The sequence below is a fragment of the Natrix helvetica genome, assembly GCF_964273705.1.
Source record: "Natrix helvetica genome assembly, chromosome: 2".
In the NCBI taxonomy this organism is placed as follows: domain Eukaryota; kingdom Metazoa; phylum Chordata; class Lepidosauria; order Squamata; family Natricidae; genus Natrix; species Natrix helvetica.
In genome coordinates this window covers 6,526,979-6,553,429 of record NC_138552.1, presented here as the reverse complement: position 1 = coordinate 6,553,429, position 26,451 = coordinate 6,526,979, and the positions used below count along the sequence as shown (strand labels likewise).

General features: G+C 47.3%; 1 long non-coding RNA gene across 1 annotated transcript in view; it reads right to left on the bottom strand.

The window, feature by feature from the left end:
* LOC309385525 overlaps nucleotides 1-24,858 on the bottom strand; it is a 47,360-nt gene extending 22,502 nt beyond the window's left edge. The window contains exon 1 of the long non-coding RNA XR_014174243.1: nucleotides 24,154-24,858. This is a non-coding gene — a long non-coding RNA (uncharacterized lncRNA). The remainder of the gene's footprint in view (nucleotides 1-24,153) is intronic.
* Nucleotides 24,859-26,451: the final 1,593 nt, after the last annotated feature.

The window sequence follows — 26,451 nt, the reverse complement described above, 5'->3', positions numbered from 1 at the left end:
AAACTGTGAGTTCTATTCCCGCGTCAGCTATGAAAATCAGCTGGGTGACTTTGGACCAATCACCAGGAGACTGTGAGTTCTAGTCCTGCGTTAGCTATGAAAATCAGCTGGGTGACTTTGGACCAATCACCAGGAGACTGTGAGTTCTAGTCCTGCGTCAGCTATGAAAATCAGCTGGGTTACTTTGGACCAATCACCAGGAGACTGTGAGTTCTAGTCCTGCCTCAGCTATGAAAATCAGCTGGGTGACTTTGGACCAATCACCAGGAAACTGTGAGTTCTAGTCCTGCCTCAGCTATGAAAATCAGCTGGGTGACTTTGGACCAATCACCAGGAGACTGTGAGTTCTAGTCCTGTGTCAGCTATGAAAATCAGCTGGGTGACTTTGGACCAATCACCAGGAAACTGAGTTCTAGTCCTGCCTCAGCTATGAAAATCAGCTGGGTGACTTTGGACCAATCACCAGGAGACTGTGAGTTCTAGTCCTGTGTCAGCTATGAAAATCAGCTGGGTGACTTTGGACCAATCACCAGGAGACTGTGAGTTCTAGTCCTGCCCTAGCCATGACAGCCAGCTGGGTGACTTTGGACCAATCACCAGGAGTCTGAGTTCTAGTCCTGTGTCAGCTATGAAAATCAGCTGGGTGACTTTGGACCAATCACCAGGAGACTGTGAGTTCTAGTCCTGTGTCAGCTATGAAAATCAGCTGGGTGACTTTGGACCAATCACCAGGAAACTGTGAGTTCTAGTCCTGCATTAGCTATGAAAATCAGCTGGGTGACTTTGGACCAATCACCAGGAAACTGTGAGTTCTAGTCCTGCCTCAGCTATGAAAATCAGCTGGGTGACTTTGGACCAATCACCAGGAGACTGTGAGTTCTAGTCCTGTGTCAGCTATGAAAATCAGCTGGGTGACTTTGGACCAATCACCAGGAAACTGTGAGTTCTAGTCCTGCCTCAGCTGTGAAAATCAGCTGGGTGACTTTGGACCAATCACCAGGAAACTGTGAGTTCTAGTCCTGCCTCAGCTATGAAAATCAGCTGGGTGACTTTGGACCAATCACCAGGAGACTGTGAGTTCTAGTCCTGTGTCAGCTATGAAAATCAGCTGGGTGACTTTGGACCAATCACCAGGAGACTGTGAGTTCTAGTCCTGTGTCAGCTATGAAAATCAGCTGGGTGACTTTGGACCAATCACCAGGAGACTGTGAGTTCTAGTCCTGCCTCAGCTATGAAAATCAGCTGGGTGACTTTGGACCAATCACCAGGAAACTGTGAGTTCTAGTCCTGCCTCAGCTATGAAAATCAGCTGGGTGACTTTGGACCAATCACCAGGAGACTGTGAGTTCTAGTCCTGTGTCAGCTATGAAAATCAGCTGGGTGACTTTGGACCAATCACCAGGAAACTGAGTTCTAGTCCTGCCTCAGCTATGAAAATCAGCTGGGTGACTTTGGACCAATCACCAGGACACTGTGAGTTCTAGTCCTGTGTCAGCTATGAAAATCAGCTGGGTGACTTTGGACCAATCACCAGGAGACTGTGAGTTCTAGTCCTGCCCTAGCCATGACAGCCAGCTGGGTGACTTTGGACCAATCACCAGGAGTCTGAGTTCTAGTCCTGTGTCAGCTATGAAAATCAGCTGGGTGACTTTGGACCAATCACCAGGAGACTGTGAGTTCTAGTCCTGTGTCAGCTATGAAAATCAGCTGGGTGACTTTGGACCAATCACCAGGAAACTGTGAGTTCTAGTCCTGCATTAGCTATGAAAATCAGCTGGGTGACTTTGGACCAATCACCAGGAAACTGTGAGTTCTAGTCCTGCCTCAGCTATGAAAATCAGCTGGGTGACTTTGGACCAATCACCAGGAGACTGTGAGTTCTAGTCCTGTGTCAGCTATGAAAATCAGCTGGGTGACTTTGGACCAATCACCAGGAAACTGTGAGTTCTAGTCCTGCCTCAGCTGTGAAAATCAGCTGGGTGACTTTGGACCAATCACCAGGAAACTGTGAGTTCTAGTCCTGCCTCAGCTATGAAAATCAGCTGGGTGACTTTGGACCAATCACCAGGAGACTGTGAGTTCTAGTCCTGTGTCAGCTATGAAAATCAGCTGGGTGACTTTGGACCAATCACCAGGAGACTGTGAGTTCTAGTCCTGTGTCAGCTATGAAAATCAGCTGGGTGACTTTGGACCAATCACCAGGAGACTGTGAGTTCTAGTCCTGCGTCAGCTATGAAAATCAGCTGGGTGACTTTGGACCAATCACCAGGAAACTGTGAGTTCTAGTCCTGCATCAGCTATGAAAATCAGCTGGGTGACTTTGGACCAATCACCAGGAAACTGTGAGTTCTAGTCCTGCCTCAGCTATGAAAATCAGCTGGGTGACTTTGGACCAATCACCAGGAGACTGTGAGTTCTAGTCCTGCCCTACCCATGACAGCCAGCTGGGTGACTTTGGACCAATCACCAGGAGACTGTGAGTTCTAGTCCTGCCCTACCCATGACAGCCAGCTGGGTGACTTTGACACCAATCACCAGGAGACTGTGAGTTCTAGTCCTGTGTCAGCTATGAAAATCAGCTGGGTGACTTTGGACCAATCACCAGGAGACTGTGAGTTCTAGTCCTGCGTCAGCTATGAAAATCAGCTGGGTGACTTTGGACCAATCACCAGGAGACTGTGAGTTCTAGTCCTGCATTAGCTATGAAAATCAGCTGGGTGACTTTGGACCAATCACCAGGAAACTGTGAGTTCTATTCCCGCGTCAGCTATGAAAATCAGCTGGGTGACTTTGGACCAATCACCAGGAGACTGTGAGTTCTAGTCCTGCGTTAGCTATGAAAATCAGCTGGGTGACTTTGGACCAATCACCAGGAGACTGTGAGTTCTAGTCCTGCGTCAGCTATGAAAATCAGCTGGGTTACTTTGGACCAATCACCAGGAGACTGTGAGTTCTAGTCCTGCCTCAGCTATGAAAATCAGCTGGGTGACTTTGGACCAATCACCAGGAAACTGTGAGTTCTAGTCCTGCCTCAGCTATGAAAATCAGCTGGGTGACTTTGGACCAATCACCAGGAGACTGTGAGTTCTAGTCCTGTGTCAGCTATGAAAATCAGCTGGGTGACTTTGGACCAATCACCAGGAAACTGAGTTCTAGTCCTGCCTCAGCTATGAAAATCAGCTGGGTGACTTTGGACCAATCACCAGGACACTGTGAGTTCTAGTCCTGTGTCAGCTATGAAAATCAGCTGGGTGACTTTGGACCAATCACCAGGAGACTGTGAGTTCTAGTCCTGCCCTAGCCATGACAGCCAGCTGGGTGACTTTGGACCAATCACCAGGAGTCTGAGTTCTAGTCCTGTGTCAGCTATGAAAATCAGCTGGGTGACTTTGGACCAATCACCAGGAGACTGTGAGTTCTAGTCCTGTGTCAGCTATGAAAATCAGCTGGGTGACTTTGGACCAATCACCAGGAAACTGTGAGTTCTAGTCCTGCATTAGCTATGAAAATCAGCTGGGTGACTTTGGACCAATCACCAGGAAACTGTGAGTTCTAGTCCTGCCTCAGCTATGAAAATCAGCTGGGTGACTTTGGACCAATCACCAGGAGACTGTGAGTTCTAGTCCTGTGTCAGCTATGAAAATCAGCTGGGTGACTTTGGACCAATCACCAGGAAACTGTGAGTTCTAGTCCTGCCTCAGCTGTGAAAATCAGCTGGGTGACTTTGGACCAATCACCAGGAAACTGTGAGTTCTAGTCCTGCCTCAGCTATGAAAATCAGCTGGGTGACTTTGGACCAATCACCAGGAGACTGTGAGTTCTAGTCCTGTGTCAGCTATGAAAATCAGCTGGGTGACTTTGGACCAATCACCAGGAGACTGTGAGTTCTAGTCCTGTGTCAGCTATGAAAATCAGCTGGGTGACTTTGGACCAATCACCAGGAGACTGTGAGTTCTAGTCCTGCGTCAGCTATGAAAATCAGCTGGGTGACTTTGGACCAATCACCAGGAAACTGTGAGTTCTAGTCCTGCATCAGCTATGAAAATCAGCTGGGTGACTTTGGACCAATCACCAGGAAACTGTGAGTTCTAGTCCTGCCTCAGCTATGAAAATCAGCTGGGTGACTTTGGACCAATCACCAGGAGACTGTGAGTTCTAGTCCTGTGTCAGCTATGAAAATCAGCTGGGTGACTTTGGACCAATCACCAGGAAACTGTGAGTTCTAGTCCTGCCTCAGCTATGAAAATCAGCTGGGTGACTTTGGACCAATCACCAGGAAACTGTGAGTTCTAGTCCTGCCTCAGCTATGAAAATCAGCTGGGTGACTTTGGACCAATCACCAGGAGACTGTGAGTTCTAGTCCTGTGTCAGCTATGAAAATCAGCTGGGTGACTTTGGACCAATCACCAGGAGACTGTGAGTTCTAGTCCTGTGTCAGCTATGAAAATCAGCTGGGTGACTTTGGACCAATCACCAGGAGACTGTGAGTTCTAGTCCTGCCCTACCCATGACAGCCAGCTGGGTGACTTTGGACCAATCACCAGGAGACTGTGAGTTCTAGTCCTGCCCTACCCATGACAGCCAGCTGGGTGACTTTGGACCAATCACCAGGAGACTGTGAGTTCTAGTCCTGTGTCAGCTATGAAAATCAGCTGGGTGACTTTGGACCAATCACCAGGAGACTGTGAGTTCTAGTCCTGCGTCAGCTATGAAAATCAGCTGGGTGACTTTGGACCAATCACCAGGAGACTGTGAGTTCTAGTCCTGCATTAGCTATGAAAATCAGCTGGGTGACTTTGGACCAATCACCAGGAAACTGTGAGTTCTAGTCCCACGTCAGCTATGAAAATCAGCTGGGTGACTTTGGACCAATCACCAGGAGACTGTGAGTTCTAGTCCTGCGTTAGCTATGAAAATCAGCTGGGTGACTTTGGACCAATCACCAGGAGACTGTGAGTTCTAGTCCTGCCTCAGGTATGAAAATCAGCTGGGTGACTTTGGACCAATCACCAGGAAACTGTGAGTTCTAGTCCCGCGTCAGCTATGAAAATCAGCTGGGTGACTTTGGACCAATCACCAGGAGACTGTGAGTTCTAGTCCTGCGTCAGCTATGAAAATCAGCTGGGTGACTTTGGACCAATCACCAGGAGACTGTGAGTTCTAGTCCTGCGTTAGCTATGAAAATCAGCTGGGTGACTTTGGACCAATCACCAGGAGACTGTGAGTTCTAGTCCTGCCTCAGCTATGAAAATGAGCTGGGTGACTTTGGACCAATCACCAGGAAACTGTGAGTTCTAGTCCTGCCTCAGCTATGAAAATCAGCTGGGTGACTTTGGACCAATCACTAGGAGACTGTGAGTTCTAGTCCTGCGTCAGCTATGAAAATCAGCTGGGTGACTTTGGACCAATCACCAGGAGACTGTGAGTTCTAGTCCTGTGTCAGCTATGAAAATCAGCTGGGTGACTTTGGACCAATCACCAGGAGACTGTGAGTTCTAGTCCTGCGTCAGCTATGAAAATCAGCTGGGTGACTTTGGACCAATCACCAGGAGACTGTGAGTTCTAGTCCTGTGTCAGCTATGAAAATCAGCTGGGTGACTTTGGACCAATCACCAGGAGACTGTGAGTTCTAGTCCTGCGTCAGCTATGAAAATCAGCTGGGTGACTTTGGACCAATCACCAGGAGACTGTGAGTTCTAGTCCTGCCCTACCCATGACAGCCAGCTGGGTGACTTTGGACCAATCACCAGGAGACTGTGAGTTCTAGTCCTGCCCTACCCATGACAGCCAGCTGGGTGACTTTGACACCAATCACCAGGATACTGTGAGTTCTAGTCCTGTGTCAGCTATGAAAATCAGCTGGGTGACTTTGGACCAATCACCAGGAGACTGTGAGTTCTAGTCCTGCGTCAGCTATGAAAATCAGCTGGGTGACTTTGGACCAATCACCAGGAGACTGTGAGTTCTAGTCCTGCATTAGCTATGAAAATCAGCTGGGTGACTTTGGACCAATCACCAGGAAACTGTGAGTTCTATTCCCGCGTCAGCTATGAAAATCAGCTGGGTGACTTTGGACCAATCACCAGGAGACTGTGAGTTCTAGTCCTGCGTTAGCTATGAAAATCAGCTGGGTGACTTTGGACCAATCACCAGGAGACTGTGAGTTCTAGTCCTGCGTCAGCTATGAAAATCAGCTGGGTTACTTTGGACCAATCACCAGGAGACTGTGAGTTCTAGTCCTGCCTCAGCTATGAAAATCAGCTGGGTGACTTTGGACCAATCACCAGGAAACTGTGAGTTCTAGTCCTGCCTCAGCTATGAAAATCAGCTGGGTGACTTTGGACCAATCACCAGGAGACTGTGAGTTCTAGTCCTGTGTCAGCTATGAAAATCAGCTGGGTGACTTTGGACCAATCACCAGGAAACTGAGTTCTAGTCCTGCCTCAGCTATGAAAATCAGCTGGGTGACTTTGGACCAATCACCAGGACACTGTGAGTTCTAGTCCTGTGTCAGCTATGAAAATCAGCTGGGTGACTTTGGACCAATCACCAGGAGACTGTGAGTTCTAGTCCTGCCCTAGCCATGACAGCCAGCTGGGTGACTTTGGACCAATCACCAGGAGTCTGAGTTCTAGTCCTGTGTCAGCTATGAAAATCAGCTGGGTGACTTTGGACCAATCACCAGGAGACTGTGAGTTCTAGTCCTGTGTCAGCTATGAAAATCAGCTGGGTGACTTTGGACCAATCACCAGGAAACTGTGAGTTCTAGTCCTGCATTAGCTATGAAAATCAGCTTGGTGACTTTGGACCAATCACCAGGAAACTGTGAGTTCTAGTCCTGCCTCAGCTATGAAAATCAGCTGGGTGACTTTGGACCAATCACCAGGAGACTGTGAGTTCTAGTCCTGTGTCAGCTATGAAAATCAGCTGGGTGACTTTGGACCAATCACCAGGAAACTGTGAGTTCTAGTCCTGCCTCAGCTGTGAAAATCAGCTGGGTGACTTTGGACCAATCACCAGGAAACTGTGAGTTCTAGTCCTGCCTCAGCTATGAAAATCAGCTGGGTGACTTTGGACCAATCACCAGGAGACTGTGAGTTCTAGTCCTGTGTCAGCTATGAAAATCAGCTGGGTGACTTTGGACCAATCACCAGGAAACTGTGAGTTCTAGTCCTGCCTCAGCTATGAAAATCAGCTGGGTGACTTTGGACCAATCACCAGGAAACTGTGAGTTCTAGTCCTGCCTCAGCTATGAAAATCAGCTGGGTGACTTTGGACCAATCACCAGGAGACTGTGAGTTCTAGTCCTGTGTCAGCTATGAAAATCAGCTGGGTGACTTTGGACCAATCACCAGGAGACTGTGAGTTCTAGTCCTGTGTCAGCTATGAAAATCAGCTGGGTGACTTTGGACCAATCACCAGGAGACTGTGAGTTCTAGTCCTGCCCTACCCATGACAGCCAGCTGGGTGACTTTGGACCAATCACCAGGAGACTGTGAGTTCTAGTCCTGCCCTACCCATGACAGCCAGCTGGGTGACTTTGGACCAATCACCAGGAGACTGTGAGTTCTAGTCCTGTGTCAGCTATGAAAATCAGCTGGGTGACTTTGGACCAATCACCAGGAGACTGTGAGTTCTAGTCCTGCGTCAGCTATGAAAATCAGCTGGGTGACTTTGGACCAATCACCAGGAGACTGTGAGTTCTAGTCCTGCATTAGCTATGAAAATCAGCTGGGTGACTTTGGACCAATCACCAGGAAACTGTGAGTTCTAGTCCCACGTCAGCTATGAAAATCAGCTGGGTGACTTTGGACCAATCACCAGGAGACTGTGAGTTCTAGTCCTGCGTTAGCTATGAAAATCAGCTGGGTGACTTTGGACCAATCACCAGGAGACTGTGAGTTCTAGTCCTGCCTCAGGTATGAAAATCAGCTGGGTGACTTTGGACCAATCACCAGGAAACTGTGAGTTCTAGTCCCGCGTCAGCTATGAAAATCAGCTGGGTGACTTTGGACCAATCACCAGGAGACTGTGAGTTCTAGTCCTGCGTCAGCTATGAAAATCAGCTGGGTGACTTTGGACCAATCACCAGGAGACTGTGAGTTCTAGTCCTGCGTTAGCTATGAAAATCAGCTGGGTGACTTTGGACCAATCACCAGGAGACTGTGAGTTCTAGTCCTGCCTCAGCTATGAAAATGAGCTGGGTGACTTTGGACCAATCACCAGGAAACTGTGAGTTCTAGTCCTGCCTCAGCTATGAAAATCAGCTGGGTGACTTTGGACCAATCACTAGGAGACTGTGAGTTCTAGTCCTGCGTCAGCTATGAAAATCAGCTGGGTGACTTTGGACCAATCACCAGGAGACTGTGAGTTCTAGTCCTGTGTCAGCTATGAAAATCAGCTGGGTGACTTTGGACCAATCACCAGGAGACTGTGAGTTCTAGTCCTGCGTCAGCTATGAAAATCAGCTGGGTGACTTTGGACCAATCACCAGGAGACTGTGAGTTCTAGTCCTGCATTAGCTATGAAAATCAGCTGGGTGACTTTGGACCAATCACCAGGAAACTGTGAGTTCTAGTCCCGCGTCAGCTATGAAAATCAGCTGGGTGACTTTGGACCAATCACCAGGAGACTGTGAGTTCTAGTCCTGCGTCAGCTATGAAAATCAGCTGGGTGACTTTGGACCAATCACCAGGAGACTGTGAGTTCTAGTCCTGCGTTAGCTATGAAAATCAGCTGGGTGACTTTGGACCAATCACCAGGAGACTGTGAGTTCTAGTCCTGCCTCAGCTATGAAAATGAGCTGGGTGACTTTGGACCAATCACCAGGAAACTGTGAGTTCTAGTCCTGCCTCAGCTATGAAAATCAGCTGGGTGACTTTGGACCAATCACTAGGAGACTGTGAGTTCTAGTCCTGCGTCAGCTATGAAAATCAGCTGGGTGACTTTGGACCAATCACCAGGAGACTGTGAGTTCTAGTCCTGTGTCAGCTATGAAAATCAGCTGGGTGACTTTGGACCAATCACCAGGAGACTGTGAGTTCTAGTCCTGCGTCAGCTATGAAAATCAGCTGGGTGACTTTGGACCAATCACCAGGAGACTGTGAGTTCTAGTCCTGCGTTAGCTATGAAAATCAGCTGGGTGACTTTGGACCAATCACCAGGAAACTTTGAGTTCTAGTCCCGCGTCAGCTATGAAAATCAGCTGGGTGACTTTGGACCAATCACCAGGAAACTGTGAGTTCTAGTCCTGCCTCAGCTATGAAAATCAGCTGGGTGACTTTGGACCAATCACCAGGAGACTGTGAGTTCTAGTCCTGTGTCAGCTATGAAAATCAGCTGGGTGACTTTGGACCAATCACCAGGAGACTGTGAGTTCTAGTCCTGTGTCAGCTATGAAAATCAGCTGGGTGACTTTGGACCAATCACCAGGAGACTGTGAGTTCTAGTCCTGCCCTACCCATGACAGCCAGCTGGGTGACTTTGGACCAATCACCAGGAGACTGTGAGTTCTAGTCCTGCCCTACCCATGACAGCCAGCTGGGTGACTTTGGACCAATCACCAGGAGACTGTGAGTTCTAGTCCTGTGTCAGCTATGAAAATCAGCTGGGTGACTTTGGACCAATCACCAGGAGACTGTGAGTTCTAGTCCTGCGTCAGCTATGAAAATCAGCTGGGTGACTTTGGACCAATCACCAGGAGACTGTGAGTTCTAGTCCTGCTTTAGCTATGAAAATCAGCTGGGTGACTTTGGACCAATCACCAGGAAACTGTGAGTTCTATTCCCGCGTCAGCTATGAAAATCAGCTGGGTGACTTTGGACCAATCACCAGGAGACTGTGAGTTCTAGTCCTGCGTTAGCTATGAAAATCAGCTGGGTGACTTTGGACCAATCACCAGGAGACTGTGAGTTCTAGTCCTGCGTCAGCTATGAAAATCAGCTGGGTTACTTTGGACCAATCACCAGGAGACTGTGAGTTCTAGTCCTGCCTCAGCTATGAAAATCAGCTGGGTGACTTTGGACCAATCACCAGGAAACTGTGAGTTCTAGTCCTGCCTCAGCTATGAAAATCAGCTGGGTGACTTTGGACCAATCACCAGGAGACTGTGAGTTCTAGTCCTGCGTCAGCTATGAAAATCAGCTGGGTGACTTTGGACCAATCACCAGGAAACTGAGTTCTAGTCCTGCCTCAGCTATGAAAATCAGCTGGGTGACTTTGGACCAATCACCAGGAGACTGTGAGTTCTAGTCCTGTGTCAGCTATGAAAATCAGCTGGGTGACTTTGGACCAATCACCAGGAGACTGTGAGTTCTAGTCCTGCCCTAGCCATGACAGCCAGCTGGGTGACTTTGGACCAATCACCAGGAGTCTGAGTTCTAGTCCTGTGTCCGCTATGAAAATCAGCTGGGTGACTTTGGACCAATCACCAGGAGACTGTGAGTTCTAGTCCTGTGTCAGCTATGAAAATCAGCTGGGTGACTTTGGACCAATCACCAGGAAACTGTGAGTTCTAGTCCTGCCTCAGCTGTGAAAATCAGCTGGGTGACTTTGGACCAATCACCAGGAAACTGTGAGTTCTAGTCCTGCCTCAGCTATGAAAATCAGCTGGGTGACTTTGGACCAATCACCAGGAGACTGTGAGTTCTAGTCCTGTGTCAGCTATGAAAATCAGCTGGGTGACTTTGGACCAATCACCAGGAGACTGTGAGTTCTAGTCCTGTGTCAGCTATGAAAATCAGCTGGGTGACTTTGGACCAATCACCAGGAGACTGTGAGTTCTAGTCCTGCGTCAGCTATGAAAATCAGCTGGGTGACTTTGGACCAATCACCAGGAAACTGTGAGTTCTAGTCCTGCATCAGCTATGAAAATCAGCTGGGTGACTTTGGACCAATCACCAGGAAACTGTGAGTTCTAGTCCTGCCTCAGCTATGAAAATCAGCTGGGTGACTTTGGACCAATCACCAGGAGACTGTGAGTTCTAGTCCTGTGTCAGCTATGAAAATCAGCTGGGTGACTTTGGACCAATCACCAGGAAACTGTGAGTTCTAGTCCTGCCTCAGCTATGAAAATCAGCTGGGTGACTTTGGACCAATCACCAGGAAACTGTGAGTTCTAGTCCTGTGTCAGCTATGAAAATCAGCTGGGTGACTTTGGACCAATCACCAGGAAACTGTGAGTTCTAGTCCTGCATTAGCTATGAAAATCAGCTGGGTGACTTTGGACCAATCACCAGGAAACTGTGAGTTCTAGTCCTGCATTAGCTATGAAAATCAGCTGGGTGACTTTGGACCAATCACCAGGAAACTGTGAGTTCTAGTCCTGCCTCAGCTATGAAAATCAGCTGGGTGACTTTGGACCAATCACCAGGAGACTGTGAGTTCTAGTCCTGTGTCAGCTATGAAAATCAGCTGGGTGACTTTGGACCAATCACCAGGAAACTGTGAGTTCTAGTCCTGCCTCAGCTGTGAAAATCAGCTGGGTGACTTTGGACCAATCACCAGGAAACTGTGAGTTCTAGTCCTGCCTCAGCTATGAAAATCAGCTGGGTGACTTTGGACCAATCACCAGGAGACTGTGAGTTCTAGTCCTGTGTCAGCTATGAAAATCAGCTGGGTGACTTTGGACCAATCACCAGGAGACTGTGAGTTCTAGTCCTGTGTCAGCTATGAAAATCAGCTGGGTGACTTTGGACCAATCACCAGGAGACTGTGAGTTCTAGTCCTGCGTCAGCTATGAAAATCAGCTGGGTGACTTTGGACCAATCACCAGGAAACTGTGAGTTCTAGTCCTGCATCAGCTATGAAAATCAGCTGGGTGACTTTGGACCAATCACCAGGAAACTGTGAGTTCTAGTCCTGCATCAGCTATGAAAATCAGCTGGGTGACTTTGGACCAATCACCAGGAGACTGTGAGTTCTAGTCCTGTGTCAGCTATGAAAATCAGCTGGGTGACTTTGGACCAATCACCAGGAAACTGTGAGTTCTAGTCCTGCCTCAGCTATGAAAATCAGCTGGGTGACTTTGGACCAATCACCAGGAAACTGTGAGTTCTAGTCCTGTCTCAGCTATGAAAATCAGCTGGGTGACTTTGGACCAATCACCAGGAGACTGTGAGTTCTAGTCCTGTGTCAGCTATGAAAATCAGCTGGGTGACTTTGGACCAATCACCAGGAGACTGTGAGTTCTAGTCCTGTGTCAGCTATGAAAATCAGCTGGGTGACTTTGGACCAATCACCAGGAGACTGTGAGTTCTAGTCCTGCCCTACGCATGACAGCCAGCTGGGTGACTTTGGACCAATCACCAGGAGACTGTGAGTTCTAGTCCTGCCCTACCCATGACAGCCAGCTGGGTGACTTTGGACCAATCACCAGGAGACTGTGAGTTCTAGTCCTGTGTCAGCTATGAAAATCAGCTGGGTGACTTTGGACCAATCACCAGGAGACTGTGAGTTCTAGTCCTGCGTCAGCTATGAAAATCAGCTGGGTGACTTTGGACCAATCACCAGGAGACTGTGAGTTCTAGTCCTGCATTAGCTATGAAAATCAGCTGGGTGACTTTGGACCAATCACCAGGAAACTGTGAGTTCTAGTCCCACGTCAGCTATGAAAATCAGCTGGGTGACTTTGGACCAATCACCAGGAGACTGTGAGTTCTAGTCCTGCGTTAGCTATGAAAATCAGCTGGGTGACTTTGGACCAATCACCAGGAGACTGTGAGTTCTAGTCCTGCCTCAGCTATGAAAATCAGCTGGGTGACTTTGGACCAATCACCAGGAAACTGTGAGTTCTAGTCCTGCCTCAGCTATGAAAATCAGCTGGGTGACTTTGGACCAATCACCAGGAGACTGTGAGTTCTAGTCCTGCGTCAGCTATGAAAATCAGCTGGGTGACTTTGGACCAATCACCAGGAGACTGTGAGTTCTAGTCCTGTGTCAGCTATGAAAATCAGCTGGGTGACTTTGGACCAATCACCAGGAGACTGTGAGTTCTAGTCCTGCGTCAGCTATGAAAATCAGCTGGGTGACTTTGGACCAATCACCAGGAGACTGTGAGTTCTAGTCCTGCATTAGCTATGAAAATCAGCTGGGTGACTTTGGACCAATCACCAGGAAACTGTGAGTTCTAGTCCCGCGTCAGCTATGAAAATCAGCTGGGTGACTTTGGACCAATCACCAGGAAACTGTGAGTTCTAGTCCTGCCTCAGCTATGAAAATCAGCTGGGTGACTTTGGACCAATCACCAGGAGACTGTGAGTTCTAGTCCTGTGTCAGCTATGAAAATCAGCTGGGTGACTTTGGACCAATCACCAGGAGACTGTGAGTTCTAGTCCTGTGTCAGCTATGAAAATCAGCTGGGTGACTTTGGACCAATCACCAGGAGACTGTGAGTTCTAGTCCTGCCCTACCCATGACAGCCAGCTGGGTGACTTTGGACCAATCACCAGGAGACTGTGAGTTCTAGTCCTGCCCTACCCATGACAGCCAGCTGGGTGACTTTGGACCAATCACCAGGAGACTGTGAGTTCTAGTCCTGTGTCAGCTATGAAAATCAGCTGGGTGACTTTGGACCAATCACCAGGAGACTGTGAGTTCTAGTCCTGCGTCAGCTATGAAAATCAGCTGGGTGACTTTGGACCAATCACCAGGAGACTGTGAGTTCTAGTCCTGCATTAGCTATGAAAATCAGCTGGGTGACTTTGGACCAATCACCAGGAGACTGTGAGTTCTAGTCCTGCGTTAGCTATGAAAATCAGCTGGGTGACTTTGGACCAATCACCAGGAGACTGTGAGTTCTAGTCCTGCGTTAGCTATGAAAATCAGCTGGGTGACTTTGGACCAATCACCAGGAAACTGTGAGTTCTAGTCCTGCCTCAGCTATGAAAATCAGCTGGGTGACTTTGGACCAATCACCAGGAAACTGTGAGTTCTAGTCCTGCCTCAGCTATGAAAATCAGCTGGGTGACTTTGGACCAATCACCAGGAGACTGTGAGTTCTAGTCCTGTGTCAGCTATGAAAATCAGCTGGGTGACTTTGGACCAATCACCAGGAGACTGTGACTTCTAGTCCTGCGTTAGCTATGAAAATCAGCTGGGTGACTTTGGACCAATCACCAGGAAACTGTGAGTTCTAGTCCTGCCTCAGCTATGAAAATCAGCTGGGTGACTTTGGACCAATCACCAGGAAATTGTGAGTTCTAGTCCTGCCTCAGCTATGAAAATCAGCTGGGTGACTTTGGACCAATCACCAGGAGACTGTGAGTTCTAGTCCTGTGTCAGCTATGAAAATCAGCTGGGTGACTTTGGACCAATCACCAGGAGACTGTGAGTTCTAGTCCTGCCCTAGCCGTGACAGCCAGCTGGGTGACTTTGGACCAATCAACAGGAGTCTGAGTTCTAGTCCTGTGTCAGCTATGAAAATCAGCTGGGTGACTTTGGATCAATCACCAGGAGACTGTGAGTTCTAGTCCTGCCCTACCCATGACAGCCAGCTGGGTGACTTTGGACCAATCACCAGGAGACTGTGAGTTCTAGTCCTGCCCTACCCATGACAGCCAGCTGGGTGACTTTGGACCAATCACCAGGAGACTGTGAGTTCTAGTCCTGTGTCAGCTATGAAAATCAGCTGGGTGACTTTGGACCAATCACCAGGAGACTGTGAGTTCTAGTCCTGCGTCAGCTATGAAAATCAGCTGGGTGACTTTGGACCAATCACCAGGAAACTGTGAGTTCTAGTCCCGCGTCAGCTATGAAAATCAGCTGGGTGACTTTGGACCAATCACCAGGAGACTGTGAGTTCTAGTCCTGCGTCAGCTATGAAAATCAGCTGGGTGACTTTGGACCAATCACCAGGAGACTGTGAGTTCTAGTCCTGCGTTAGCTATGAAAATCAGCTGGGTGACTTTGGACCAATCACCAGGAGACTGTGAGTTCTAGTCCTGCCTCAGCTATGAAAATCAGCTGGGTGACTTTGGACCAATCACCAGGAGACTGTGAGTTCTAGTCCTGCGTCAGCTATGAAAATCAGCTGGGTGACTTTGGACCAATCACCAGGAGACTGTGAGTTCTAGTCCTGCGTTAGCTATGAAAATCAGCTGGGTGACTTTGGACCAATCACCAGGAAACTGTGAGTTCTAGTCCCGCGTCAGCTATGAAAATCAGCTGGGTGACTTTGGACCAATCACCAGGAGACTGTGAGTTCTAGTCCTGCGTCAGCTATGAAAATCAGCTGGGTGACTTTGGACCAATCACCAGGAGACTGTGAGTTCTAGTCCTGTGTCAGCTATGAAAATCAGCTGGGTGACTTTGGACCAATCACCAGGAGACTGTGAGTTCTAGTCCTGCCTCAGCTATGAAAATGAGCTGGGTGACTTTGGACCAATCACCAGGAAACTGTGAGTTCTAGTCCTGCCTCAGCTATGAAAATCAGCTGGGTGACTTTGGACCAATCACTAGGAGACTGTGAGTTCTAGTCCTGCGTCAGCTATGAAAATCAGCTGGGTGACTTTGGACCAATCACCAGGAGACTGTGAGTTCTAGTCCTGTGTCAGCTATGAAAATCAGCTGGGTGACTTTGGACCAATCACCAGGAGACTGTGAGTTCTAGTCCTGCGTCAGCTATGAAAATCAGCTGGGTGACTTTGGACCAATCACTAGGAGACTGTGAGTTCTAGTCCTGCATTAGCTATGAAAATCAGCTGGGTGACTTTGGACCAATCACCAGGAAACTGTGAGTTCTAGTCCCGCGTCAGCTATGAAAATCAGCTGGGTGACTTTGGACCAATTACCAGGAAACTGTGAGTTCTAGTCCTGCCTCAGCTATGAAAATCAGCTGGGTGACTTTGGACCAATCACCAGGAGACTGTGAGTTCTAGTCCTGTGTCAGCTATGAAAATCAGCTGGGTGACTTTGGACCAATCACCAGGAGACTGTGAGTTCTAGTCCTGTGTCAGCTATGAAAATCAGCTGGGTGACTTTGGACCAATCACCAGGAGACTGTGAGTTCTAGTCCTGCCCTACCCATGACAGCCAGCTGGGTGACTTTGGACCAATCACCAGGAGACTGTGAGTTCTAGTCCTGTGTCAGCTATGAAAATCAGCTGGGTGACTTTGGACCAATCACCAGGAGACTGTGAGTTCTAGTCCTGCGTCAGCTATGAAAATCAGCTGGGTGACTTTGGACCAATCACCAGGAGACTGTGAGTTCTAGTCCTGCATTAGCTATGAAAATCAGCTGGGTGACTTTGGACCAATCACCAGGAGACTGTGAGTTCTAGTCCTGCCTCAGCAATGAAAATCAGCTGGGTGACTTTGGACCAATCACCAGGAAACTGTGAGTTCTAGTCCTGCCCTACCCATGACAGCCAGCTGGGTGACTTTGGACCAATCACCAGGAGACTGTGAGTTCTAGTCCTGCCCTACCCATGACAGCCAGCTGGGTGACTTTGGACCAATCACCAGGAGACTGTGAGTTCTAGTCCTGTGTCAGCTATGAAAATCAGCTGGGTGACTTTGGACCAATCACCAGGAGACTGTGAGTTCTAGTCCTGCGTCAACTATGAAAATCAGCTGGGTGACTTTGGACCAATCACCAGGAGACTGTGAGTTCTAGTCCCGCATTAGCTATGAAAATCAGCTGGGTGACTTTGGACCAATCACCAGGAAACTGTGAGTTCTAGTCCCGCGTCAGCTATGAAAATCAGCTGGGTGACTTTGGACCAATCACCAGGAGACTGTGAGTTCTAGTCCTGCGTTAGCTATGAAAATCAGCTGGGTGACTTTGGACCAATCACCAGGAGACTGTGAGTTCTAGTCCTGTGTCAGCTATGAAAATCAGCTGGGTGACTTTGGACCAATCACCAGGAGACTGTGAGTTCTAGTCCTGCGTCAGCTATGAAAATCAGCTGGGTGACTTTGGACCAATCACCAGGAGACTGTGAGTTCTAGTCCTGCGTCAGCTATGAAAATCAGCTGGGTGACTTTGGACCAATCACCAGGAGACTGTGAGTTCTAGTCCTGCGTTAGCTATGAAAATCAGCTGGGTGACTTTGGACCAATCACCAGGAGACTGTGAGTTCTAGTCCTGCCTCAGCTATGAAAATGAGCTGGGTGACTTTGGACCAATCACCAGGAAACTGTGAGTTCTAGTCCTGCCTCAGCTATGAAAATCAGCTGGGTGACTTTGGACCAATCACTAGGAGACTGTGAGTTCTAGTCCTGCGTCAGCTATGAAAATCAGCTGGGTGACTTTGGACCAATCACCAGGAGACTGTGAGTTCTAGTCCTGTGTCAGCTATGAAAATCAGCTGGGTGACTTTGGACCAATCACCAGGAGACTGTGAGTTCTAGTCCTGCGTCAGCTATGAAAATCAGCTGGGTGACTTTGGACCAATCACCAGGAGACTGTGAGTTCTAGTCCTGCATTAGCTATGAAAATCAGCTGGGTGACTTTGGACCAATCACCAGGAAACTGTGAGTTCTAGTCCCGCGTCAGCTATGAAAATCAGCTGGGTGACTTTGGACCAATCACCAGGAAACTGTGAGTTCTAGTCCTGCCTCAGCTGTGAAAATCAGCTGGGTGACTTTGGACCAATCACCAGGAGACTGTGAGTTCTAGTCCTGTGTCAGCTATGAAAATCAGCTGGGTGACTTTGGACCAATCACCAGGAGACTGTGAGTTCTAGTCCTGTGTCAGCTATGAAAATCAGCTGGGTGACTTTGGACCAATCACCAGGAGACTGTGAATTCTAGTCCTGCCCTACCCATGACAGCCAGCTGGGTGACTTTGGACCAATCACCAGGAGACTGTGAGTTCTAGTCCTGTGTCAGCTATGAAAATCAGCTGGGTGACTTTGGACCAATCACCAGGAGACTGTGAGTTCTAGTCCTGCGTCAGCTATGAAAATCAGCTGGGTGACTTTGGACCAATCACCAGGAGACTGTGAGTTCTAGTCCTGCATTAGCTATGAAAATCAGCTGGGTGACTTTGGACCAATCACCAGGAGACTGTGAGTTCTATTCCCGCGTCAGCTATGAAAATCAGCTGGGTGACTTTGGACCAATCACCAGGAGACTGTGAGTTCTAGTCCTGCGTTAGCTATGAAAATCAGCTGGGTGACTTTGGACCAATCACCAGGAGACTGTGAGTTCTAGTCCTGCGTCAGCTATGAAAATCAGCTGGGTTACTTTGGACCAATCACCAGGAGACTGTGAGTTCTAGTCCTGCCTCAGCTATGAAAATCAGCTGGGTGACTTTGGACCAATCACCAGGAAACTGTGAGTTCTAGTCCTGCCTCAGCTATGAAAATCAGCTGGGTGACTTTGGACCAATCACCAGGAGACTGTGAGTTCTAGTCCTGTGTCAGCTATGAAAATCAGCTGGGTGACTTTGGACCAATCACCAGGAAACTGAGTTCTAGTCCTGCCTCAGCTATGAAAATCAGCTGGGTGACTTTGGACCAATCACCAGGAGACTGTGAGTTCTAGTCCTGCCCTAGCCATGACAGCCAGCTGGGTGACTTTGGACCAATCACCAGGAGTCTGAGTTCTAGTCCTGTGTCAGCTATGAAAATCAGCTGGGTGACTTTGGACCAATCACCAGGAGACTGTGAGTTCTAGTCCTATGTCAGCTATGAAAATCAGCTGGGTGACTTTGGACCAATCACCAGGAAACTGTGAGTTCTAGTCCTGCATTAGCTATGAAAATCAGCTGGGTGACTTTGGACCAATCACCAGGAAACTGTGAGTTCTAGTCCTGCCTCAGCTATGAAAATCAGCTGGGTGACTTTGGACCAATCACCAGGAGACTGTGAGTTCTAGTCCTGTGTCAGCTATGAAAATCAGCTGGGTGACTTTGGACCAATCACCAGGAAACTGTGAGTTCTAGTCCTGCCTCAGCTGTGAAAATCAGCTGGGTGACTTTGGACCAATCACCAGGAAACTGTGAGTTCTAGTCCTGCCTCAGCTATGAAAATCAGCTGGGTGACTTTGGACCAATCACCAGGAGACTGTGAGTTCTAGTCCTGTGTCAGCTATGAAAATCAGCTGGGTGACTTTGGACCAATCACCAGGAGACTGTGAGTTCTAGTCCTGTGTCAGCTATGAAAATCAGCTGGGTGACTTTGGACCAATCACCAGGAGACTGTGAGTTCTAGTCCTGCGTCAGCTATGAAAATCAGCTGGGTGACTTTGGACCAATCACCAGGAAACTGTGAGTTCTAGTCCTGCATCAGCTATGAAAATCAGCTGGGTGACTTTGGACCAATCACCAGGAAACTGTGAGTTCTAGTCCTGCCTCAGCTATGAAAATCAGCTGGGTGACTTTGGACCAATCACCAGGAGACTGTGAGTTCTAGTCCTGTGTCAGCTATGAAAATCAGCTGGGTGACTTTGGACCAATCACCAGGAAACTGTGAGTTCTAGTCCTGCCTCAGCTATGAAAATCAGCTGGGTGACTTTGGACCAATCACCAGGAAACTGTGAGTTCTAGTCCTGCCTCAGCTATGAAAATCAGCTGGGTGACTTTGGACCAATCACCAGGAGACTGTGAGTTCTAGTCCTGTGTCAGCTATGAAAATCAGCTGGGTGACTTTGGACCAATCACCAGGAGACTGTGAGTTCTAGTCCTGCCCTACCCATGACAGCCAGCTGGGTGACTTTGGACCAATCACCAGGAGACTGTGAGTTCTAGTCCTGCCCTACCCATGACAGCCAGCTGGGTGACTTTGGACCAATCACCAGGAGACTGTGAGTTCTAGTCCTGTGTCAGCTATGAAAATCAGCTGGGTGACTTTGGACCAATCACCAGGAGACTGTGAGTTCTAGTCCTGCGTCAGCTATGAAAATCAGCTGGGTGACTTTGGACCAATCACCAGGAGACTGTGAGTTCTAGTCCTGCATTAGCTATGAAAATCAGCTGGGTGACTTTGGACCAATCACCAGGAAACTGTGAGTTCTAGTCCCACGTCAGCTATGAAAATCAGCTGGGTGACTTTGGACCAATCACCAGGAGACTGTGAGTTCTAGTCCTGCGTTAGCTATGAAAATCAGCTGGGTGACTTTGGACCAATCACCAGGAGACTGTGAGTTCTAGTCCTGCCTCAGCTATGAAAATCAGCTGGGTGACTTTGGACCAATCACCAGGAAACTGTGAGTTCTAGTCCTGCCTCAGCTATGAAAATCAGCTGGGTGACTTTGGACCAATCACCAGGAGACTGTGAGTTCTAGTCCTGCGTCAGCTATGAAAATCAGCTGGGTGACTTTGGACCAATCACCAGGAGACTGTGAGTTCTAGTCCTGTGTCAGCTATGAAAATCAGCTGGGTGACTTTGGACCAATCACCAGGAGACTGTGAGTTCTAGTCCTGCGTCAGCTATGAAAATCAGCTGGGTGACTTTGGACCAATCACCAGGAGACCGTGAGTTCTAGTCCTGCATTAGCTATGAAAATCAGCTGGGTGACTTTGGACCAATCACCAGGAAACTGTGAGTTCTAGTCCCGCGTCAGCTATGAAAATCAGCTGGGTGACTTTGGACCAATCACCAGGAAACTGTGAGTTTTAGTCCTGCCTCAGCTATGAAAATCAGCTGGGTGACTTTGGACCAATCACCAGGAGACTGTGAGTTCTAGTCCTGTGTCAGCTATGAAAATCAGCTGGGTGACTTTGGACCAATCACCAGGAGACTGTGAGTTCTAGTCCTGTGTCAGCTATGAAAATCAGCTGGGTGACTTTGGACCAATCACCAGGAGACTGTGAGTTCTAGTCCTGCCCTACCCATGACAGCCAGCTGGGTGACTTTGGACCAATCACCAGGAGACTGTGAGTTCTAGTCCTGCCCTACCCATGACAGCCAGCTGGGTGACTTTGGACCAATCACCAGGAGACTGTGAGTTCTAGTCCTGTGTCAGCTATGAAAATCAGCTGGGTGACTTTGGACCAATCACCAGGAGACTGTGAGTTCTAGTCCTGCGTCAGCTATGAAAATCAGCTGGGTGACTTTGGACCAATCACCAGGAGACTGTGAGTTCTAGTCCTGCATTAGCTATGAAAATCAGCTGGGTGACTTTGGACCAATCACCAGGAAACTGTGAGTTCTAGTCCCGCGTCAGCTATGAAAATCAGCTGGGTGACTTTGGACCAATCACCAGGAGACTGTGAGTTCTAGTCCTGCGTTAGCTATGAAAATCAGCTGGGTGACTTTGGACCAATCACCAGGAGACTGTGAGTTCTAGTCCTGCGTTAGCTATGAAAATCAGCTGGGTGACTTTGGACCAATCACCAGGAAACTGTGAGTTCTAGTCCTGCCTCAGCTATGAAAATCAGCTGGGTGACTTTGGACCAATCACCAGGAAACTGTGAGTTCTAGTCCTGCCTCAGCTATGAAAATCAGCTGGGTGACTTTGGACCAATCACCAGGAGACTGTGAGTTCTAGTCCTGTGTCAGCTATGAAAATCAGCTGGGTGACTTTGGACCAATCACCAGGAGACTGTGAGTTCTAGTCCTGCCCTAGCCATGACAGCCAGCTGGGTGACTTTGGACCAATCACCAGGAGTCTGAGTTCTAGTCCTGTGTCAGCTATGAAAATCAGCTGGGTGACTTTGGACCAATCACCAGGAGACTGTGAGTTCTAGTCCTGCCTCAGCTATGAAAATCAGCTGGGTGACTTTGGACCAATCACCAGGAGACTGTGAGTTCTAGTCCTGCGTCAGCTATGAAAATCAGCTGGGTGACTTTGGACCAATCACCAGGAGACTGTGAGTTCTAGTCCTGTGTCAGCTATGAAAATCAGCTGGGTGACTTTGGACCAATCACCAGGAGACTGTGAGTTCTAGTCCTGCGTCAGCTATGAAAATCAGCTGGGTGACTTTGGACCAATCACCAGGAGACTGTGAGTTCTAGTCCTGCATTAGCTATGAAAATCAGCTGGGTGACTTTGGACCAATCACCAGGAAACTGTGAGTTCTAGTCCCGCGTCAGCTATGAAAATCAGCTGGGTGACTTTGGACCAATCACCAGGAAACTGTGAGTTCTAGTCCTGCCTCAGCTATGAAAATCAGCTGGGTGACTTTGGACCAATCACCAGGAGACTGTGAGTTCTAGTCCTGTGTCAGCTATGAAAATCAGCTGGGTGACTTTGGACCAATCACCAGGAGACTGTGAGTTCTAGTCCTGTGTCAGCTATGAAAATCAGCTGGGTGACTTTGGACCAATCACCAGGAGACTGTGAGTTCTAGTCCTGCCCTACCCATGACAGCCAGCTGGGTGACTTTGGACCAATCACCAGGAGACTGTGAGTTCTAGTCCTGCGTCAGCTATGAAAATCAGCTGGGTGACTTTGGACCAATCACCAGGAGACTGTGAGTTCTAGTCCTGTGTCAGCTATGAAAATCAGCTGGGTGACTTTGGACCAATCACCAGGAGACTGTGAGTTCTAGTCCTGCGTCAGCTATGAAAATCAGCTGGGTGACTTTGGACCAATCACCAGGAGACTGTGAGTTCTAGTCCTGCATTAGCTATGAAAATCAGCTGGGTGACTTTGGACCAATCACCAGGAAACTGTGAGTTCTAGTCCCGCGTCAGCTATGAAAATCAGCTGGGTGACTTTGGACCAATCACCAGGAAACTGTGAGTTCTAGTCCTGCCTCAGCTATGAAAATCAGCTGGGTGACTTTGGACCAATCACCAGGAGACTGTGAGTTCTAGTCCTGTGTCAGCTATGAAAATCAGCTGGGTGACTTTGGACCAATCACCAGGAGACTGTGAGTTCTAGTCCTGTGTCAGCTATGAAAATCAGCTGGGTGACTTTGGACCAATCACCAGGAGACTGTGAGTTCTAGTCCTGCCCTACCCATGACAGCCAGCTGGGTGACTTTGGACCAATCACCAGGAGACTGTGAGTTCTAGTCCTGCCCTACCCATGACAGCCAGCTGGGTGACTTTGGACCAATCACCAGGAGACTGTGAGTTCTAGTCCTGTGTCAGCTATGAAAATCAGCTGGGTGACTTTGGACCAATCACCAGGAGACTGTGAGTTCTAGTCCTGCGTCAGCTATGAAAATCAGCTGGGTGACTTTGGACCAATCACCAGGAGACTGTGAGTTCTAGTCCTGCATTAGCTATGAAAATCAGCTGGGTGACTTTGGACCAATCACCAGGAAACTGTGAGTTCTAGTCCCGCGTCAGCTATGAAAATCAGCTGGGTGACTTTGGACCAATCACCAGGAGACTGTGAGTTCTAGTCCCGCGTCAGCTATGAAAATCAGCTGGGTGACTTTGGACCAATCACCAGGAGACTGTGAGTTCTAGTCCTGCGTTAGCTATGAAAATCAGCTGGGTGACTTTGGACCAATCATCAGGAAACTGTGAGTTCTAGTCCTGCCTCAGCTATGAAAATCAGCTGGGTGACTTTGGACCAATCACCAGGAAACTGTGAGTTCTAGTCCTGCCTCAGCTATGAAAATCAGCTGGGTGACTTTGGACCAATCACCAGGAGACTGTGAGTTCTAGTCCTGTGTCAGCTATGAAAATCAGCTGGGTGACTTTGGACCAATCACCAGGAGACTGTGAGTTCTAGTCCTGCCCTAGCCATGACAGCTAGCTGGGTGACTTTGGACCAATCACCAGGAGTCTGAGTTCTAGTCCTGTGTCAGCTATGAAAATCAGCTGGGTGACTTTGGACCAATCACCAGGAGACCAGGAGACTGTGAGTTCTAGTCCTGCCAAGTTAGCAGTTCGAAAGCATGTACAAAAATGCAGGTAGAAAAATAAGAACCACCTTTGGTGGGAAGGTAACAACGTTCCATGCGCCTTCGGTGTTTAATCATGCCAGCCACATGACCACGGAGACGTCTTCGGACAGCGGTGGCTCTTCGGCTTTGAAACAGAGATGAGCACCACCCCCTAGAGTCGGGAATGGCTAGCACGTACGTATTACAAGGCTTGGCAATCGGATGAGGAAAAACACAAGAGGGAACATTCCAGAAGGTCTCCCATTCCTATTCACTCCTAATTTTGAGGGGAAAGGTAATGCCCCAATGACTATTAAACCACTTTGATGCTGGAGAACAGGGTCACCTTCCTAAGATGGCAATCCCTAATTCTGTTAGATGAGCTTCTCGGTCTGGTTTGAGGAGAACCTTGAAGGAGTTCTTACCTGAGCAAACTTGTGGATCTGTTCCACCATCGCTGCAAAGAGAGCATGGACACTTTCGTCGATCAAGCTCTGCATGTAGTGGACCGCTTCCTCATCAGAGAGATCGAGACGGAACTTGTCCTGAACCTGCAGAAAGAGAGAGAGAGAATGAGGGACCCAGAAAATGACTCCGAATTTTATGGCCGTCGCTACAAAATAAGCAGAACATTTTAATCTCTCTCTCTTTCTCCCCCTCCCCTTTCCTTTTATCCTTCTCTTGTTTGTCCTTGGTGTTGTCTGAGCTTAGTTGTTTTCTTGTAGATGTTTCATTACCCAATTAGGTAACACCATCAGGGCTAAATATACATTTTCTAATTGGATAATGAACGGTCCCAGAAGAAAATGAGCAAGCCGAAAGGCAACAAGGACACCATATGACTTCTGAGATACAAATATCTTTTCATCTGTCTGCCTGCCTACTGTGTTTCCCTGAAAATAAGACAGGGTCTTGTTTTCTTTTGGAAACCCCCCCCCCCCGAAATAAGCGCTTGGCCTTATTTTTGTGAAGTTTATATTATTTTTGAGGTGCAGGAGGTGGCGAGCGTGGTCACCTCATGGCTGCTGCTGCGTTGCAATATTTTTGGGGAGGGCTTATTTTAGTGCATGCGCTCAAAATCCCAATTGGGCTTATTATCCGGGGAGGTCTTATTTTCGGGGGAACGGTATCTATCTATCTATCTATCTATCTATCTATCTATCTATCTATCTATCTATCTATCTATCTATCTATCTATCATCTATCTATCATATCATATCATATCATATCATATCATATCTATCTATCATATCTATCTATCATATCATATCATATCTATCTATCTATCTATCTATCTATCTATCTATCTATCATCTATCTATCTATCTATCTATCTATCTATCTATCTACAGTATCTATCTATCTATCATCTATCTATCTATCATCTATATCTATCTATCTATCTATCTATCTATCATCTATCAAATCTATCTATCTATCATCTATCTATCTATCTATCTATCTATGTATCATCTATCTATCTATCTATCTATCTATCTATCATCTATCTATCTATCTATCTATCATATCTATCTATCCATCTATCCATCTATCCATCTATCCATCTATCCATCTATCCATCTATCATCTATCTATCATCTATCTATCTATCATCTATCTATCTATCTATCTATCTATCTATCTATCTATCTATCTATCTATCTATCTATCATCTATCATATCTATCTATCATATCTATCTATCATCTATCTATCTATCTATCTATCTATCTATCTATCTATCTATCTATCTATCTATCTATCATCTATCTATCATATCTATCTATCTATCTATCTATCTATCATCTATCTATCATCTATCTATCTACAGTATCTATCTATCTATAATCTATCTATCTATCTATCTATCTATCTATCTATCTATCTATCTATCTATCTATCTATCTATCTATCTATCTATCATCTATCTATCTATCATCTATCTCTATCTATCTATCTATCTATCTATCTATCTATCTATCTATCTATCTATCTATCTATCATCTATCAAATCTATCTATCTATCTATCATCTATCTATCTATCTATCTATCTATCTATCTATCATCTATCTATCTATCTATCTATCTATCTATCTATCTATCTATCTATCTATCTATCTATCCACCTATCCACCTATCCACCTATCCACCTATCCATCTATCCATCTATCTATCTATCTACCTACCTACCTATCTATCTATCTATCTATCTATCTATCATCTATCTATCATCTATCATATCTATCTATCATCTATCTATCTATCATCTATCTATCTATCTATCTATCATCTATCTATCTATCTATCTATCTATCTATCATCTATCTATCATATCTATCTATCTATCTATCTATCTATCTATCTATCTATCTATCTATCATCTATCTATCATATCTATCTATCTATCTATCTATCTATCTATCATCTATCTATCTATCTATCTATCATCTATCTATCTATCTATCTATCTATCTATCTATCTATCATGTCTGTCTGTCTGTCTGTCTGTCTGTCTGTCTGTCTGTCTGTCTGTCTGTCTGTCTGTCTGTCTGTCTGTCTGTCTGTCTACTTATCTACCTATCTCTCTCTCCATCCATCCATATCTGTCTATCTATCTATATCCTCCCCCTCTCTCTAAAAATCAATATTATGCTCACCTACCTCACTGTGTCAATCTAGAGTCACGAATTCTAGCACAAATCCAACCTTGTGAATGTAAAATC